At 34.8% G+C, this 20,000-nt stretch overlaps 1 protein-coding gene across 1 annotated transcript in view; it reads right to left on the reverse strand.

Annotated features, from left to right (window-relative positions):
• The window catches only part of GPC5 (glypican 5), a 1,883,811-nt gene that overhangs the window by 584,808 nt on the left and 1,279,003 nt on the right, over positions 1 to 20,000 (reverse strand). The gene's annotated exons all lie outside the window — the stretch shown is intronic.

The raw sequence follows: 20,000 nt of genomic DNA on the forward strand, positions 1-20,000 counted from the left end.
ATCCCACATGCACCCAACAGGGATCCACCAACCATGCCCACCAGGAGGCGATGCTCTGACCATCAGGGGTGTCACTTCATTGTGGCAGGAGCCATTCTAGTGCCTGAAGCTGAGGCCATAGAGCTGTCCTCAGCAACTGGGCCAACTTTGTTCCAGTGGAGCCTTGGCTGCAGGAGGGGAAGGGAGAGATTGAGAGGAAAGAGAGGGGGAAGGGTGGAGAAGCAGATGGATGCTTTTCCTGTGTGCCCTGGCTGGGAATTGAACCCAGGACTTATACACACCAAGCCAATGCTCTACCACTGAGCCAACTAGCCAGGGCCTTTATTTTCTTTTCTTTTAAGTACCACTACTAAAGATTGAAAGTGACTTTATCCCACATCCTCTGTAAGTTGTGAATGTTGAAACATGTAAACTATTATTTATTTTTAATAGTATTAACTGGTATGCTTATTAGAAATTTTGTTTGGCTTGACCAGGCTGTGGCACAGTGGATAATCGAACTCGGATGCAGAGGACCCAGGTTCGAAACTCTGAGGTTGCCAGCTTGAGCGCGGGTTCATCTGGTTTGAGCAAGGCTCACCAGCTTGAGCCCAAGGTCACTGGCTTGAGCACGGGGTCACTCAGTCTGCTGTACCTCCTCAAGGCACATATAAGAAGGCAATCAATGAACAACTAAGGTGCTGAAACAAAGAACTGATGCTTCTCATTTGTCTCGCTTCCTGTCTGTCCCTTTCTCTGTCACCAAAAAATAAATAAAAAAGAAAGAAATTTTGTTTGATATTGCATTAAAATTAAAAGTTACTTTGGAAAGACCTAAAATATTCAATTATAATTTTTATTTTCTTTTTTCTTTTTGTTAAATTTATTGGGATGACAATGGTTAATAAAATGTTATAGGTTTCAAGTGAACATTTCTATGATACAAGACTATAATGTTTTGTATACCCAATACCCAATGTCAGATCTTCTTTCTTCACTATATAATTGATTCCCTATATACTTTACTACCTCCTCACCTCTTCTCTCTGGTAATCACTACTGTTATCTGTGTTTATGAGTTTTGTTTATTTGTTGCTTTATTTTATATCTCTCATTAGTGAAATCATGTAGTTCTTAACTTTATCTAACTTATTTCACTTAGGATGATATTCTCAAAGTCCATTCATGTAACAAATGGAAGTATTTCCTCTTTTTTTATGGCTGAAGAGTATTCCATTGTATATATGTACTACATCTTCATTATGCAATCATTTATCAAAGGACACCAGTTGTTTCCATGTTTTGGCAACTGGGAATAATGCTACAAAATCAATGGGGTAAATATGTCTTTGTAAATAAGTCTTTTCAAATATTTTCGGGAGTAATATCTAGAAAAGAGGTTGCTGAGTCATATGGTAAGACTATTCTTAATTTTTTAAGGAACTATAGTCATTTTCCATAATGACTATACCAGTTTACATCCCTACCAACTGTGAATAAGGGTTCTTTTTTCTCCAAAACCTCTCCAACACTTATTGTTACCTATCCTATTGGTAACACTGGGGAACAATTTTTTTTCCTTTTCTGTTGTATGAGGTTTTAGAACTGTTTCTATATATTTCTGCATCATTGATTCCAAATCTGAAATCTATTTTTTGGTGCATGCTCTAGTTTTTATGCAATTTTAATTTCTTTTTGTTACAGTTAATGGCATGCATTGGTTTTTAAATTGGAGTTAAAGGGCAATGACTCTTGGATTGAACATAACCACAAAGCAATTAATGTTTTACATATATCACTTTTACATATTTGTAGTTGTTTTTAAATGTAAAAAATTATTATCTGATAAAAACATCCTCTATTTTTGTTTTAAGATTGAATTACGGGTTCTTTGAGTAGGCATAAATGTAAGAATAGTCCTGACACCTTCTGTTATATATGTGGCGGTTACACACTTCAACGTCAAAAGCGCAATATTTCACCATTTGTGACACGTGCATATATTGCCTATATTCAAGTTTCCCTTGGTGATCAAGACGAGAATTGGGCTCCTCATATTGTATGTCATAATACTGAGGAAATGCATTGTGACTGGACAAAAGAAAAACGCAAAGGAATGCCTTTTGGTATTCTCATGGTTTGGCGTGAACCTAAGGACCACAGCAGAGACTCTTATTTCTGTCTGGTCCATACAAAGGGCATCGGCAAGAAAAAACAGCATATGATTATATATTCTAATATTCCTTCAGCAATATGCCCTATCCCACACTCTGAGACACTTTCTCTTCCAGTTTTCAATGGTTTTATTACTTCTAAGAACTAAGAAAGTAAACATGGTGATGAAGTGTATTTTGATAAGATGCATGAGAAAATGGTTGTAGAATCTGAAGGGTCTTCCTCTAATGCCAAGCAGTCATGAACCCATCAGCAGTTTAGCCAACCCGAATTGAATGACTTAGTAAGAGATTTAGGCCTATCAAAGGAAGCAGCTGAGTTAATAGCCTCCAGGCTTCAAGAAAAGAATGTACTTTACCCATCAGCTAAAGTATCCCATTTCAGGAAGCGTGAACAAATTTTTGTGGACTTTTTTTCCTAAGACAAACACTTTGTTTACTGTCATGATATCAGTAGTCTTCTCAGCCAGCTAGGTGTTACCACTTACAGTCCAACAGAATGGTGGTTATTTCTTGATAGCTCTAAACAGAGTCTGAAATGTGTTCTCCCACACAATGATGTGTATGCAGGGGTTCCAATTGGTTATTCAGCTCATCTGCGAGAAGATTACAATGAGATAAAAATTGTCCTTGACTTTCAGAAGTCTGAGGAACATAATTGCATCATTTGTGTGGATCTTAAAATGATAAATTTCCTGCTAAGACAACAGAGAGGTTTCACAAAGTATCCTTGCTTTCTGTGTTTGTGGGACAGCTTAGCTTGGGAGAAACACTGGACACAGAAGGAGTGGCCGAAACGTGAAGCTCTGGAAGTAGGGATGCAAAATATTGTGAATGAACCTGTAGTTAATCGAGACAGAATCAGTCTTTCCTCATTTCACATCAAACTTGGCTTAATGAAGCAGTTTGTTCAGGCTTTGAATAGAGAAAGTGAATGCTTTCAACATACTATTTCTGCTTTTCCTGCCTTGTCTTTTGAGAAGATAAAAGCAGGTGTATTTGATGGACCTCAAATTTGAACCCTCATATGTGACAAAGAATTTGCCAGGAAGATGAATAGGAGGAGAAAGCAGCATGGCAGTCTTTTGTGGCAGTTACAAAGAACTTCCTTGGCAACAAAAAAGCAGAAAACTATGAACTTCTGGTTCAAAGGATGCTGTTTACTTTCCACGACATTGGATGTAACATGAGCGTTAAGATTCACTTCCTGAACAGTCACCTTGATAAGTTTCCCGAAAATCTTGGAGCTGTTAGTGATGAGCAGACTACTTCTAGAGCATCAGACGAGATTGTCCTCAATATGTACACAAACGCAAGAGCTACAAACGCAAATTTTTGCCTGAATAGAATTTAAATAAGTTTTGAGAAAATTTTACGATTAAAGTGTTTTAATATGTTCTATTTTGAAATTGTAGACAAAATTTGATGCAATCATATCTTTTAGTGTATTAGTGTATTTACTGCATTATATAAATTATTATATTTTCACAAAGATGATGCCCAAGAAAACATTCTACTTCATTATGTTATACTAAATGTTGAAAATTTTACAGTAAAATGAAAACCTAAAGTCTTGAATTGCAAAAAAAAACTGTAGCTTACAGAGAAAAACTGTCAGATTTGAGATCAGCACATTCAAATTAGGTAAGAACAAGTGTTTTTGTGGATGCAACAAAAATTTTGTTCCTCTGTGTAATCTATCAGGTATGAGATGATATTGCATTGTAGTTTTAATTTGCATTTTCCTAGTAGCTAGTGAATTTGAGCATTGTTGTATATATACATATATGTTGTCCACTTATAAGGAGGAGAGTAGTAGAAGTGACTAATCAAACTAAAAAGCATCATCAGTCACTTCTACTGCCCTCTTCCTTTTTTCCTTTCTCTTTTAGACACAAAATTTTTCAGCATCCCAAGATCATTTTCAGTCTAAGATCTCTGCACAGGTGCTACTTATGCCTGGAATGTTCTTCCCTTGATTTCCATATGACTGACTCCTTCTTGTGACTCAGATCTCATAATAAATGCCATCTCCTCAGATATAATTCTCCAACCACATAGAATCAGTTAGCTGCTCATTCATTCATTATTATAAACTTTTCTATCTTAATAGTACCTAGTTTTATGTTTGTTTGCTAATATATTATTTATTGTTTCACTCATTAGGAAGAATTACCAACATCACTGCCTAGAATAGTGTCTGGTATATAATAAATTCTCTATAATACCAATAAATTAAGAAATAAATTATTAATAATATTATTTTTAAATTTAAAAAATAGGTTCTTGTCCCATTTCTAGTATTTTAATCAAATTTATTATCTATTTGACCTTTTAGCAACTGATACAGAGGAAAAAGCAAAAAAAAAACAAAAACAAAAAAAAGACAAAATAAAAACATGATAAAATGCTTTAAGCTATTTTAAGAAAGATGCTTTATATATATAATATATAAATATATAATATATAATATTGGCAATATTATTATGGTTTATCAACAGAAAATGACAAGTCAGAGAATCCATTATTTAATATGGAATAGCACGATTCCTTAGTGGAAAAATATATCAACAAAATATATGATCAGAATAATTTGTCAAATTATAGCACAAAAGCTTTACAGGCTATGAATTTAGGGCATGCATAATTTTATAATCATCATATTAAAAACTATGGTTCAACAAGGTCAAACATAAAATAAATGTTAAAATGTGGATAATGAGTTACTGACAGAATGCATGGAAAAGAAAGTCAAATCTGTTTATGAACTTTACTCTTATGAACATTAGACATTAAAGGGTTTATAAAATATTATTGTTCCAAATAAGATAAGTATATTTCAATTTAAAAGAGCTAAATATTTTCAGCTGTGCATGATGTATGTATACATTTTTATTAATCCTTTACAGTCTAGAGAAACAAATTTCAAGTAATTTTAAAATGCATTAATATAATATAAGTAGACTTGAGTTAGAATAAAGCAGGTGTCCCCAAATTTTTTACACAGGGGGCCAGTTCACTGTCCCTCAGACCGTTGGAGAGCTGCCACATACAGTGCTCCTCTCACTGACCACCAGTGAAAGAGGTGCTACTTCCAGAAGTGCAGGGGGGCTGTTGTCTGATAAATGGCCTCAGGGGGCTGCATGTGGCCTGCGGGCCATAGTATGGGGATGCCTGGAATAAACAATCATTTAGTGCTAGATGTTTAGTGTCTTAGCTAATTAAGTCAGTGTTTATCCACACCCCAAAGAGCATTAAGATTGTAATAATTATTTATTTTCAAATGAGGCATGAATACATGGAACAGTCTGACAGCTATCAGAGGGGAGAAAGTTGGGGGGACTGGATGAAAGAAGGTAAAGGGATTAAGCAAAAAGATGGATAGATAAATGATGGATAGATGATAGATAGATAGATAGATTGATAGATAGATAGATAGATAGATAGATAAACAGAGACATATACAACAGTGTGGTAATAGCCAGAGGGAAAGGGGGGGTAGGTAGAAGAAAGTAAAGGAGGTGGAAAATGGGGACAGAAAGAGACTTTCTTTAGGGTGATTGGTGCAGGACACAATGTGCAGATGATGTGTATTGAGTTTTAAACTTGATACCTGAACGGTATTGTGAACCAATGTCCCCCAAATAAGGTCAATAAAAAAGGCATCGGAATAACTATAGCCTTTGTGCATTATAAACATTTGTCATTTATTTAAACATAGTCTACTATATATATTTAGTAATTTACTTAATTTTTTTTAGTTAAGTGAGAGGTAGAGAGGTGGAGACAGACTCTCAGCAACAGAGCTATTTTAGTGCCTGAGGCAAAACTATGGAGCTATCCACAGTGCCAGGGGCCAACTTTGCTTGAACCATTCCAGCTGTGGCTGCCAGAAGAGAGAAATAGAGAGAGATAGAGGGGGAGAAGGGCAGAGAAGCAGATAGTCAATTCTCCTGTGTTCCCTGACTGGGAATTGAACCTGGGACTTCCACATGCCAGGCCGATGCTCTACCACTAAGCCAACTGGTCAGGGCCACTTAGTTACTTTTAATAATGAATTTTGCACCACAAATCTACTCTCTCCCACAAAATGTACAATAAACCAAATGGTTCCTGTTTAATTCCATCCCTCTGTTTTATAATCAAAGAAAACCTGAGAATTCTTCCATTTCCTTTCTTGTCTTTTTCTTTCCATTTTATTCAGTTTTATATGCATATGTACTTGTATGTAGACCTTAAAAATTATACTTGCTTATATTTGAGATGTTTCTAGCTTTATCAGAATGATTTTATGCTGCATGGAATATTTAGGAAAATACATTTTTCACTTCATATCATGTTTCCAAGTTAAATGGATATTCTGTATTTCAGTAGTTTTGACTACTTTATAATACTGTATTTCCCCATGTATAAGATGTACCTTAATTTTGGGGCCCAAAATTTGAAAAAAATAAGTATTGCATAAAGTTATTGAACTCATTTTTTATTCACCATAAAATTCATTTAATTCCTCATCACTGTGAAAATTTATCTATTAGCTTGTCCTTACCTGTGTCTGATGATGAATCATAATCTTCACATATTGCCTCTTCCTCAATTCCATTGATGGCATTTGAACTTATGTTCAGCAGCATGATTTCCATTCAATTTTACAAACTGGATCACTTTTAACTTTAAGCCTCCACTGTACGAAAATATTTTTTGAGCCTTTTCAGAGCAGAATGTGGCACAACATAACCTACCGTAATATACCGGTAACAAGTTTGAAACAAAGTGCAAAGAAAACAAGTGTGGAAAAGTGGGAAATGCAGGTAAAAAAAATCTACAATCACCATATAAGATGCACCCAGTTTTTAGACCCCGAATTTTTTCACAAAATGGTGCATCTTCTGCATGGGGAAATACTGTATTTCATCAGATGACTGTTTAGTAAAATTTCATCCACTCCTGTACTATAATTTTATAAACTATGATTTTGCAGATATGATGAATATTTGACTGATGTGCCAGCAGTATAAAGAGGATGTTACCGAATTGTTCATATTATTTAAAAATCATGTTAAGATTATTTATTTTAAAACTAGAGCGTGTCAATATAGATAAAGACAGTCAATTATTGTTTCAAAAAATGTCTGACTCAAATCAAAAGAACTGAGTTTGCCCAGTTTGTCAAAAGCAGAATTTGAGAACTCATGATATAAAATAACTTTAAAGAAAAATAAAGCAGCAATATATCATGATTTCAGTTCCATTTCACAGGAAAAGAAAATAACAGAAGTAGTTTAAGGATAACAATATTAGCACAACCATAAAATCAAACCAAAAGCACAGTACTCTTTCTCATAATATAAGACAATTAAACGTAGCTTGGTCTTCCAAACTCCATCACTAATTATCAATTTTCCACTCTTCTGGGCTCCTGGGATATAATCATAGGCATATTGATTTAAATGATGATGACACATGACTTTGCAGTAAGTGTCTAAGTGGTGTTGAAATGCCCACTACTTGCTGATAGCCTAAAAGAAAGAGACTACCACATCTCTCCAATTATCAGGAAATAAAAAATGTTGGTCCTTTGATATTGATAAATACAACAGAAAATAAATGGTTGTTGTGAAATTCACATTCACCATGGTACTATTTTATGTATTATCTATTTAAATTTTAATTGAAATATTAAATATATAAATACTGTGTTCTAGATGGGGAGAGAATATATACTAAATAATGCTATAATATATGAGTGAAGTGCAAGAAAATGTGAGGAAAAGAATATGATAAAATACTTAAAGTTTTAAATAAATCCTCTAAAGGTGAAGTTTAAATATCTGACTAAACCTGGAGTAATAGAATACGGTGACAGCTTCTGGATTTTTTTAGGACTTAGAACATTAACATTAAAGCAATGAAAAAGAATAGAAATATTTTCAGCACAAGATTGACATTAAAAACCCTCATATTTTTAAGGCAGCATTTGGTATCATTGTGACCAATATTCACCAATAGTGGGTGCAAGGAAACTAGTTAGGAGGCTACTGGAGCAATATTCCAGGGGAGAAGTGGTTCTTTGATGATCAATTGATAGGAAACTATGATTGATTAAACACGAATAGAAACACCTCATTAAGGAATGTATCAATAGAAGGAAAATACAGTGTGTCCGGTAAAGTCATGGTGCACTTTTGACTGGTCACAGGAAAGCAACAAAAGACAATAGAAATGTAAAATCTGCACCAAATGAAAGGAAAACTCTCCCAGTTTCATACCTATTCAGTGCAGTTCAATGTGGGCTCACAGACAGATTTTTTAGGGCTCCTTAGGTAGCTATCCTGTATAGCCTCTACAGACTCGTCACTGACTGATGGCCTACGAGAACGGGGTTTCTCCACCAAACTGCCAGTATCCTTCAACTGCTTATCCCACCGAGTAATGTTATTCCTACATGGTGGCACTTCGTTATAAATGCACCGATATTCACGTTGCATTTTGGTCACGGATTTGAATTTAGCAAGCCACAGAACACACTGAACTTTCCTCTGTACCGTCCATATCTCGACTGGCATGGCTGTGGGCTGCTCTGCTGTATACACAGTGTTACGTTATCATCTGCGCATGTGCACATGCTGCCACATCATCCTACAGAAACTGGGAGGGTTTTCCTTTTATTTGGTGCAGATTTCACATTTCTATTGTCTTTTGTTGCTTTCCTGTGACCGGTCAAAAGTGCACCATGAAATTACGAACACACTGTAGAAAACCAGAGCTCAGGGCAATGGACATCATGGCCCAGAGAAGGCAACTATAGAGCTTATAGTTGAGAAAGAAGCTACTAATGTAAGAAACTATGGCATGACACAAGAGTTAAAAAATGATAATGGGAGAAAGATGTGTAGGAATTGAGAAGTCAAGATATTAAAATAATTTTCAAATATTAAAAATGGAAATTTTAGGTTGTTAGCAATCCAATTTGTAAACATATAGAGGTCCTAAATAAAAAAACAGTGATTTCTCTCCCCAAAACTATCTATCCCAATCTATCTCTTCCATAAATATTATATCTTTTAGTTTTCACAGCTCAAATTTTTGTGGGTAAAATTTTCCCCCTCAATAAATTGTACCCTCTAAATTTTTTAACATTCATTGATTATACACAAAGGTTGTTTTTAGTATTTAATTAACAATAAATAATTTTAATAACAGGCAAAATTTTATGATGCTTGTAATAATTGAAATTTTATTTTTACACAAACTTAAACTTACTAAATTAGTACCTCAACTTTTAATTATACAATCACAATAGTTTTAATCTGAAAAAAATTTTGTTGTAAAACAAGTTTCTAAAATATTTACGACATTGCTTTAAAAATATCAATACAAATAGTTTCTTTTAATCTTGTAATTTAATCCAGATGTTTTTTTCTTTAATCTTAATTATAAAAAGAAAAACTTATCTCTGTTATAAATGTCATCAAAAACTTAGAAGCTGATACCATTATGTGATTTGGCAATGTGTCTTTAGAGGTTAGTCTCAGTAAAATTATAACTGGAGCCTCAATTTTTTTCCTCCATAAATGCTAAGATAAAATTTATTGTACAATATCAAAGTACAGCCCTTGAAAGTTCTTTTCTTTTTTACTGGGGAAAAAAATCACCAAATTAATAATGCTTGTAATTTGGTATTTTTTAACAAAATATTTTATCATCTAATCTCCTCTTTGAGAATGTGAACATATTTCTTTTTATAAAATCTTTTTTGAAACAAAATATAAATGAATTATTATTTTCATTATTTTGCTAACAAATGTTTCTTTAAATGTTTGTTATTGAAATAGCAACAGTTTTAAAGCAAAGAAAAAAATAGAGAAAGCAAATACAATTCTGAAAAGCACTAGCAAAAAACAACTCTTTTGTTGCTTTAGTGCTTTATGACAAAATGATGTTCATTAGATAATATTGTTATGTTTTACAACCCACTGGCCTAAATCTGATGATACTAAATGCTGTATAGTAGGAAATGTAAGAAGGAACATTCTTTTTTCTTTTCATTACTTTAAGACAGTAAAGCCAAAAAATGAGTTTTTAATACCTCTTAGGAGTAGAAGTAAAATATGTAGGTTTTAATGAAAGCCACAGTAATGTTTTCTTTTCTTTTTTTATTGTTATTACTGCCATGTGACTGATTTTACTCTTATACTTCAACAGTTTCCAATCCAGTCCTTTCAAAAAGTAAACAAAGATCAATAGAAATTACAGTGGTTAGCCGTGACGGGTGGTGCAGTGGATGGAATGTTTTCCAGGAACATCCAGGTTGCTGGCTCCACCCTGAGAGCACTGGTTCAAGTCAGGAAAAATATGAGAAGCAATCAATGGGTGTACAATTAAATGTAACAAGAAGTTGATGCTTCTCTCTTTCTCTCTACTTTCCCTCTTTTCCTCTTTCCCTTTCTCCTTCAAAATAAATAAATAAATAAATATTTTTAAAAATAAAATTACAATGCTTAAAATATTAGGACAATATTTCAAAAACAAAAGTTTTAAATTCAGTCAGATTTTAAAAACTGGGCATAGATACTGGAAGTTTTAATTTCATCTACTTTCTTAATACTTACTATTTGCTTGGATTATAATTATTGTCATTGAATGTAAGACTTTTGTCCCAAATTTTACCATTTTCATTCTTACTACTACTGCTTCTGTAAATGTAAATAATAATTTAAAATTTCACATAATTTTATTATAGAAATGTGTAATAAGTATTTTTCTGATTAATCAAGCCAAAATTAAATTTCTTTTCTAACATTTAATCCTAAAATAGTATTACTTCTAACATTTTTGTCATTTAATTTTTATCCTGAGTGTATTTTGGTAAAATATGTAAAGATGACAAAAAATTAAACATTTGACAAATATACGCATTTTCATGTATTTTAGTTCTTAGGTACAAATGCTCTGCGAATATATGGCAAATTTAAAAAGAAATCATTTGTGTGTGTATGCATTTATCAGAACAAATACAATCAATTTATTGTAAAAACACAGTTATAAAATAAACTACCTGCCCTGGCTGGTTGGCTCAGTGGTAGAGCATCAGCTGGCATGTGGATATCTGGGGTTGGATTCCCTGTTAGGGCACACAAGAGAAGCAACCATCTGCTTCACCATGCTTTCCCCTCCCTTTTCTCTTTCTTTCTTTATCTATCTATCTATCTATCTATCTATCTATCTATCTATCTATCTCTGTCTTTTCTCTTCCTTCAGCCATGGCTTGATTGGTTCAAGTGTACTGACCCCAGGGCACTGAGGACGGCTCCCTGGAGGCTGTGCCTCAGGTACTAAAATGACATTAAACTTAAGAATTTAAAAGAATCATCTGGTTAAGCTTGGCCCCAGATGGGCAGAGGATCAGCCCTGGACGGGGTCACTGGCTGGATCTCAGTTGGGACACATGTGGGAATCTCTCTCTCTATCTCTCCTCCTCTCACTTGGGAAAGTATAAAACAATATAGAATAACATAACATAAAACAATATAGAATAAAATAAAATAAAATAAAATACCACTTAATAATTATAAATTATTAATTAGAAAATAAATGTTCTAAATAAAGCTGTTATAATATGAAAATACCTTACTTTAACTGTCTTTAATGAGTTCTGAAAAATCTAGATTGGTTTAAGTGCCTAATTTACTAAAATTAAATTGAAAATAGCACATGTTTGGTAGATTTGAAAATTCTTTACCTGATATATACAATCCCCAGTTTTTATACGCAACCAATCAACACATTTCTGTGCACATGATCAATATTCTTAAAAATATTTCCAACTGTACACGGCCAGTTAATTGAGTAGTTATAATATTTTTTAGTTCATTCTTAAGTGAAAAGTAGGAATAAACATGGAAAAACTCTAGTTTTATAAAGTTGAGTCTCTGAAAATGCCTCACATTTTTATGAAATAGGAATAGGTGAATAAATATTACAGAGAACACTAATGATTCTTTTAAAATCTTAAGTTTAATGTCATTGATTACTCAAACACATGTGACCTTTATTTGAAATCTATAAAGCAAACATTTATAAACAGAAAATTATTCCCCAACCTTGACCCATTAAAAGCATAATTAACCTTCCACTTGAGGGAACATCTTTATTACTAACAAAATAAACTGAAGAAATATCAAAAATAAAAAACACTGTGGAAAAAATAACTCCTCTCTCTTGTTTATCTATATTCACTTCTAGCATCTGTATTTTCAATAAAATAATATTCAAATGCTCTAATTTGTGTCAAGGAAGCACTTTTGTCTAATGAGTGTTTTAGGAAAATAAAATATATTTTTTCTGAGTCTCTATCAGGGCTCAAAATCAACTTAAGAGGATAATTGTAAATAGATATTTTCTTGGCGATAAAATTTTCTCTATTTTCCAAAACAAAATGTGTTATCTGCTTCCAAGTTAAATTCAATAATTGTAATATTTGTAATATGTTGATTGCTTAGTCTGCACTCCACTGTTACTTCTCACATTTCCTATGAAGTATTTGCAAAGCTATCATTTTATAATTGAGAAAACAAAGAACTGAAGCAATTACATTAATGAATTGTCTCAGACCATTCCAGTATTAACTGATATAGCTAGAAGGGGGCATAAATTCCCATGACTTCAAAGCTCATGCTATTAATACTATTTATTATAGGCCAATCATCTTTACTCCTGCTAAAATCTACATATAGGTGAAGAACAAAATACAAAAAAAACAATGCAGAAGCTATCACACCAATATCCTCAGCTTGTTTATTCTAGTCCCATTAAGAAGTATCATCTTTCAAAAGTTTTAAGCAGCATTCAGATACATTCTACTTCACTTAAAATATACAATTTAATATCACATATTCAATACAAACATAAAAATATAGTGTTGTAAAAGTTAAAGGATTTCAAAGTCATTATGAGTAAAATAAATATTTGAGAATGTTGAAAATGGGGTCAGGGTTGGGGCCAAGAAGTCTGATAATATTACAACTCATTTTTTAGAATATATTTCAAAGATTCTTTTTATTTTATTTAATTTATATTTTTTTCTTCTTTTTTTCCAAGTGAGAAGAGGGAAAATAGAGAGACAGACTCCTGAATGTGTCCCAACCGGGATCCAAACAACAACCCCCAAATGGGGCCAATGCTCTGCCCCATCTGGGGCCATGCTTGCAACCCAGCTATTTTTAGCACCTGAGGCAGAGCCTCTAGGGAGCCATCTTCAGTGCCTGGTATGATGCACTCCAACCAGTCAAGCCATGGCTGTGGAAGGGGGAGAGAGAGAGAGAGAGAGAGAGAGAGAGAGAGAGAGAGAGAGAGAGGAGGGGGAGAGGGAAGGCTGAAGAAGCAGATGGATGATTCTCCTTTGTGCCCTGATCAGGAATCAAACCTGGGACCTCCACACACAGGGCCGATGCTCTACCACTGAACCAACCAACCAGGGCTCAGAGATTCTTAATGTTAAAAAAAGAGACATTTGGGCCCTGGCCGGTTGGCTCAGTGGTAGAGCATCGGCCTGGCATGCAGAAGTCCTGGATTCGATTCCCGGTCAGGGCACACAGGAGAAGCGCCCATCTGCTTCTCCACCCCTCCCCCTCTCCTTCCTCTCTCTCTCTCTCTCTTCCCCTCCTGTAGCCGAGGTTCCATTGGAGCAAAGATGGCAGGGCGCTGGGGATGGCTCCTTGGCCTCTGCCCCAGGCGCTAGAGTGGCTCTGGTCGCAACAGAGCGATGCCCCGGAGGGGCAGAGCATCGCCCCCTGGTGGGCAGAGCGTCACCCCCTAGTGGGCGTGCCGGGGGGATCCCAGTTGGGCGCATGCGGGAGTCTGTCTGACTGTCTCTCCCCATTTCCAGCTTCAGAAAAATACCAAAAAAAAAAAAAAAAAGAGAGACATTTGCACATATGCTTCTATAATAATTACACAGCTTATATACCCAGTTGCTTCTGTATTGTGAAACTGTAATTACTTCTTACTTAGAAATTGAAATTTTATTTAGTACTCCAATATTTATTTTTGTTATTAAATTGAAATTATAATAAAGAATCCCACACTGAGTGCATTGTTAGTAAGCATGTAGAATACTCATGTCTAGTAAAAGTTATACTACTCTGGCAAAGATCTAAAGACAGTGACTTAAATAAGACCGCCTCTTTGACGAGGAAAAGTTGGTTGTGCTGATATACAATGTGAAATGAAATAAAATGTAGCTTTCAGCTCAGCATTCAGAGGAAAGACTAACATATTTTATTAATCCTTTTGGGGAATTGTTTTATCTCAAGCTGAATAAATACTTACACTTGGACTAAAAGAAAGCAAATAAAAGATGCAATTTGACATCCCATTAGTTTTCAACACAGCAAGTGTGTTAGTTTCCTTGTATTTCCACCAGATCTCTCAGTCACTGTTATTGTGCTTTACAATTAGCATTATTGTGAATATAAAAACTGAGAAAACCTTATTTTTCAATTTAGTCCTCCCTGTAGTGAGGCATCAAATTTTAACGTTTGTCAACTTCTCATTACTTAACAAAAGATCCAAAGACAAAGAGAGGAACCAGATGAGAAGAAGCAGCTGAAACTCACAGACTTTGTTCGTTCTGAGAAGATTTAAACTGGCGATAGTGTGTAACAATTATGTTTTACAATACATTTCTACTTTGTCTTCTGCCTCATGGAATTTAGGGTATATTTATATGAATTACAAGAATGAAGAGAAAAGGAAAAGGAAAAAGACTGGATCATTGAAGAAATTATCCATTTAGAATTCACTGAAGAATGAGCAAAGGTACTATACAGGCAATTCAAGATTCAACAAATGATATCTCCTTATCTGAATGTTTAAAAAAATCTATTTAGGCCTTTATTTTGTTAAATTGCCTGAGATAAACTTAAAATAATGGGAGCAATATAAATTATTTTAAATGACCTTTAAAATATAAAAAGCTGAAAAGAACTGCCTGCTATTCTAATCTAGAATCAATCAACTTTGAAAACAAACATAATCTATTGTTTTTGAAGCAGAAGGGAAGGAAGCAGCAAGACCATTCAAGGATCCCTCAGAGTCTGCTGGTGGCTCATTGCTGACCAAGTTGTATAACAGCAAGCTACACTGCCCTAGAGGCTCAGCCATGCCTCACACCTGAATCAGGTGCTATGTGTTCTGCACAAGCATGGACAAAGTGACCTCATTTCCAGGAGACATGTTCTCTCCAGCTTCTTCTCTAGGAAAACAGGCCAGGCTAATTAGAAAACTTTGATGTGAGGTATGGCCTTGTGAGGGTAAAATAAATCTTTGTTTTTATACTTTCTCTTCTATAGAAGGGTGTCATAAATGGTTCTCTTTTATAGAAGGGAAAATAAATAACAGCAAGTCCCTTTCACTTGACCAGGTGATGGCACAGTGGATAGAAGGTCAGGCTGGGACACTGAAAACCCAAGTTCAAAACCCCAAGGTCACCAGCTTGATCAAGGAGTCACTGGCTCAGCTGGAGCCTCTCAGTAGAGGCATGTACAAGAAGTAATTGATGAACAATTCAAGTGCCACAACTATGAGTTGATGCTTTTTTATCTCTCTCTCCCTTACTGTTTGTCCCTCTCTGTTTCTCTCTCCTTTGCTAAAATATAAATAAATACATAAATAAATAATAAATAAAAGCCTTTTCCAACTTCAGAACAATTATGTAGAACAACATTTGCCTAGTTATTGAGAAGCTGCCCTCAATGAGAGATCTCCATAATTTAAATCTTTCTTTGATCACTGCTTACCAACTCAGAACACTGTGGCTGCCTTATGTTATCTTCTTGGTCAGTGTTAGATTGCTATAGCCATAGTCTTCTTGCTTTTCTAAGCCTAACATTTTTACTTCAGGAAACTTCTCAGGTTAAAATAAGTAAAAACACAGCAGGAAGGATAATAAATTCTGCTCTTTATTTATTTATTTATTTATTTATTTTTTACAGAGACAGAGAGTCAAAAAAAGGGACAGATAGGCAGGAACGGAGAGATGAGAAGCATCAATCATTAGTTTTTTGTTGCGCATTGCGATACCTTAGTTGTTCATTGATTGCTCTCTCCCATGTGCCTTGACCGTGGGCCTTCAGCAGACTGAGTAACCCCTTGCTTGAGCCAGTGACCTTGGGTCCAACTGGTGAGCTTTTCCTCAAACCAGATGAGCCCACACTCAAGCTGGCGACCTCGGGGCTCAAACCTGGGTCCTTGGCATCCCAGTCCGACGCTCTATCCACTGCGCCACCACCTGGTCAGGCTGCCCTTACGTTTATACTACTTAAATTTTGTTTTTGTTTTTTTGAATTATATACTTTATCGATTTTAATTTATTGTATTTACATAGATTCAAGTGTCCCACTGAATATATCCCCCCCAGCCCTGTGGATATTAAATTTTGTTTTTAATGTGGTATCAACAACAGATAATGAGAGGCTGCTGAGATAATCAACTTAATCCTTTATTCCTGTATGAAGGAAGGATCATTATAACCTGCTTGACTCCCAGAATGTTCCACATCCTTAGCTTCTCAGAAATTTAGGACTACAAGCCCTGATATAAGGTTAAAGCACAAAGTCCTAAGAGTTTAAAACTGGCAAGGGGCAAACTGGAAGTATCTTGAAACCTGAGCATAAAAGTTCAAGGTGTAGAATTAGAAAAGCTGCATCCAAAGACAAAACAAAACTGAAGAGGTAATTGATTCAAAGCTCCAAAGTATGGAATCTAGTAGGAATTTTAGAAGCAGTACCACAAAATAATAAATAAGAAACCAACCAGAACCAGAGCATTTGAAATAAGTAAGACTACAGAACCTCTGGAAAGTTTTTGAAGTGTAGAAATAAGAAGACAAGCCTTTTGATTGCTACTTCTTTTACTTTCCATTGAATATGGAGAAATAATAATGAATTTCACCCGATGTAAACATCCTGGGATAAAAATCTTCTCCTTGGCATGGGTAGTTTAAGGAGCACCTTTTTAATTGGTACTGACCTAATTGTGCAATTTGGACTATTTGCTCTGATTCTTTTCAAATAAACAATGCTTACCATAGAGCCTTATTTCAATCACATGCTTATTCTCATTCCTCTGTGACAAAGACCTCAATTTAATACTTTTCCTCATTTTCTTATTTACTTGGGACTAACATTATGACTTATTTTACTTGCTCTCTTAGGAATAGGGAAATGGTCTAATAACCCTGGATTCTACATCTTGATCCCCTTTTGAATATTTGTCCGTTCCCCTTTTGGGAACTTCCTAGGTTGTAGATCTGCATTTTGCAGTCATACAAATATTTCTATTGCCAAGCTTCTTTTTTCTACCCTCCTCACTATACTGCCAGACTTTCAATTGTTCCTTCAACAATGGGATTAAGGACCTATTATGTCCTAAATCTGTGTATATTCTCAGAAGTATAAAGACAAAAAAGCTATTTCATACCCTCATTTTAATGAGGATGACTTTGTAACACTTAGATGAATCACAGTGCCTTTAGAGGTATACACAAAACTTCTGCATGGAGGCAAGGCAGTAACAATTCCACAAAGCACATGGCAAGGATAGCTCAGAGCTCGACAGGGAAAGCTTTACAGAGGACTGAGTTGGGCTTTAGGTTTAAGATATTGCCCATTAAACACAAAATAACAGCAACTTCTAGGCATAAGGAACTGCCTGATAAGTGGCCTCGAGAAATTAGAGGACTTGCTGTATTTGGGAAGTGAGGAATTTTGCTAGTAAATAAGAAAATTTAGGAAATGATGCAAAGAAACATGATTTGGGGATAAAATGAGGGGCTTTTGAATATCAAAATAAACAGTTTTGTGTTCTGTAAGAAATTGGGGAGTTAATGACAGTTTTTAAAGTTAGAGATAGCATAATTAATCTGTAGTTAACAAAATAACATGGATGGTAGTGTCATATGGCTATGTGGGCTTGAATCTTCACCAGCTCTTAGCACTGGGAACTGCACAGATTATTTTCTCTGCTCTAGCAGATAAACCACTGTCCCTGATCTTGTCACCCTGACCTACTACCAACACAGCCCCTATTTTGATAGATTGAGGGATGATTATCAAGAAAATCTTATCTTTCAAAATATGTTTTAAAATGCTCATTTTCTGAACCAGACAAATATAATTTCCTTTAAGGTATAAAATGATGATACAAGCATGTGGACTATACAACAGAAGACAGAAAAGAGTTGAGTGTTTTAGAATGGAAAGTGTTTAAAAAAAAAGAAATTGGGCTTTGGGGAGGGCATAGCAGCAAACTTGAGTTAAGCAAAAACATTGCAAATTAAATTTGGGTATTCGGTTCTTTGCAATCAAGTAGGAACAAAAGATAATGATTTGAAGAAGGCAAAGGCAAAAACCATAGTAAAATGGGACTTGGAATTGCAAGTAAATTATTATTAACAGGACTTTGTAAAAGAGACTAGTTTTTCCTCCTTAACAACACCAAACCAGGATAAAATTTCTCAGAATGTTGTAAAGAAAGGCATCATTGAAACAGTTTAGCCCAAATTAAAGACAGGAAGGATGTGATGAAGGTAGTATACAAGGCTAGGTCACACTACTTACTTCAGAAGGCTCACCAATAGGCGTGAGAGAATGTTTATGACTAGTGAGGGGCGCTCCTCCCTCATCCTACAGCCCTGATGCCAACAGCTATACAATCTAATGTCCTAATGTTTTTTCTTAGAGAAATGGACAGAAAAACAATAGCAAGAAGGTACTAAAGATCAGTCAATGTGGAAGTGAATGTCAGCAAAACTGACTCAGTATAAATTAATGTCATTTGGTGCAATAGTTAACATCCTAATAAGATGGCTAGACTTTAGCCTTACAGAATTGGGATTAAAATCTTGAGTCCATAATTTACAAGATGCCTGGCCTTTAGTAAGATACTATCCCACCTTCTGCCTTTATTTTTACCACTGAAAAATAGAGATTCTGATTCATTAAATGATCCTGACTGTAAAGTTGTTATATGCAATAAACAGTTAAAATGTAATAATATACAAATGACACTTAACTTAGCACATAGTGAATATTCAATAAATGTTGAGTAAAAAGGCAAGTATTTTCCAACAGATTAAGAGAGGCATCTTTCTTCTACTAGTATAATGTAATTTATGAATAGCATATTTCTTAAAGACCAGAAACTAATGACAAATAAATCTCAATGACAGCAATTAAATTTTCTTGCTTATTAGGAGTTTCAACTAGCAGTGAAAATACAGAAAGGAACCTGACCTGTGGTGGTTCAGTGGATAGAACATTAACCTGGAATGCTTAGGCTGCCAGTTCAAAACCCTGGGTTTACCCGGCCAAGTCACATACAAGAAAGCAATGAACCACTAAAGTGAACCAACTGAGTTGATACTTCTCACTCCCTCCTCCCCTCTCTGTAAAATTGATAAATAAAATCATTTAAAAAGAAAAGAAAATACAGAAAGGAGAAGACCATACTTGGTAGAACAAATGTGAAATCCAGGGCTGGAGTCCAGGTCAGGACTGAAACTACGGCTATAACCAATATCATAAAAAAATGACCCCAGATTTGGAAATAGGCAAAGGATTCAAGACATCTTTACAGAACAGTACAGGTGTTATAATAGATCAATGTTCTTGAGGAATTACCTGATTTTCAAGGTATATGTACCTTGGTCTTCTTATGCACTATCAATAAATTTATTTAACAACTCTGGAAGAACTGAAGTTAATATGTTGAAAATCTAAAAAATGTAAATTCTTGTCTGATAACAAAGGCCTTGATGTTATTCAGTAACAATAGAATTAACATCTG

This window comes from Saccopteryx bilineata, chromosome 6 (genome assembly GCF_036850765.1).
Source record: "Saccopteryx bilineata isolate mSacBil1 chromosome 6, mSacBil1_pri_phased_curated, whole genome shotgun sequence".
NCBI lineage: Eukaryota > Metazoa > Chordata > Mammalia > Chiroptera > Emballonuridae > Saccopteryx > Saccopteryx bilineata.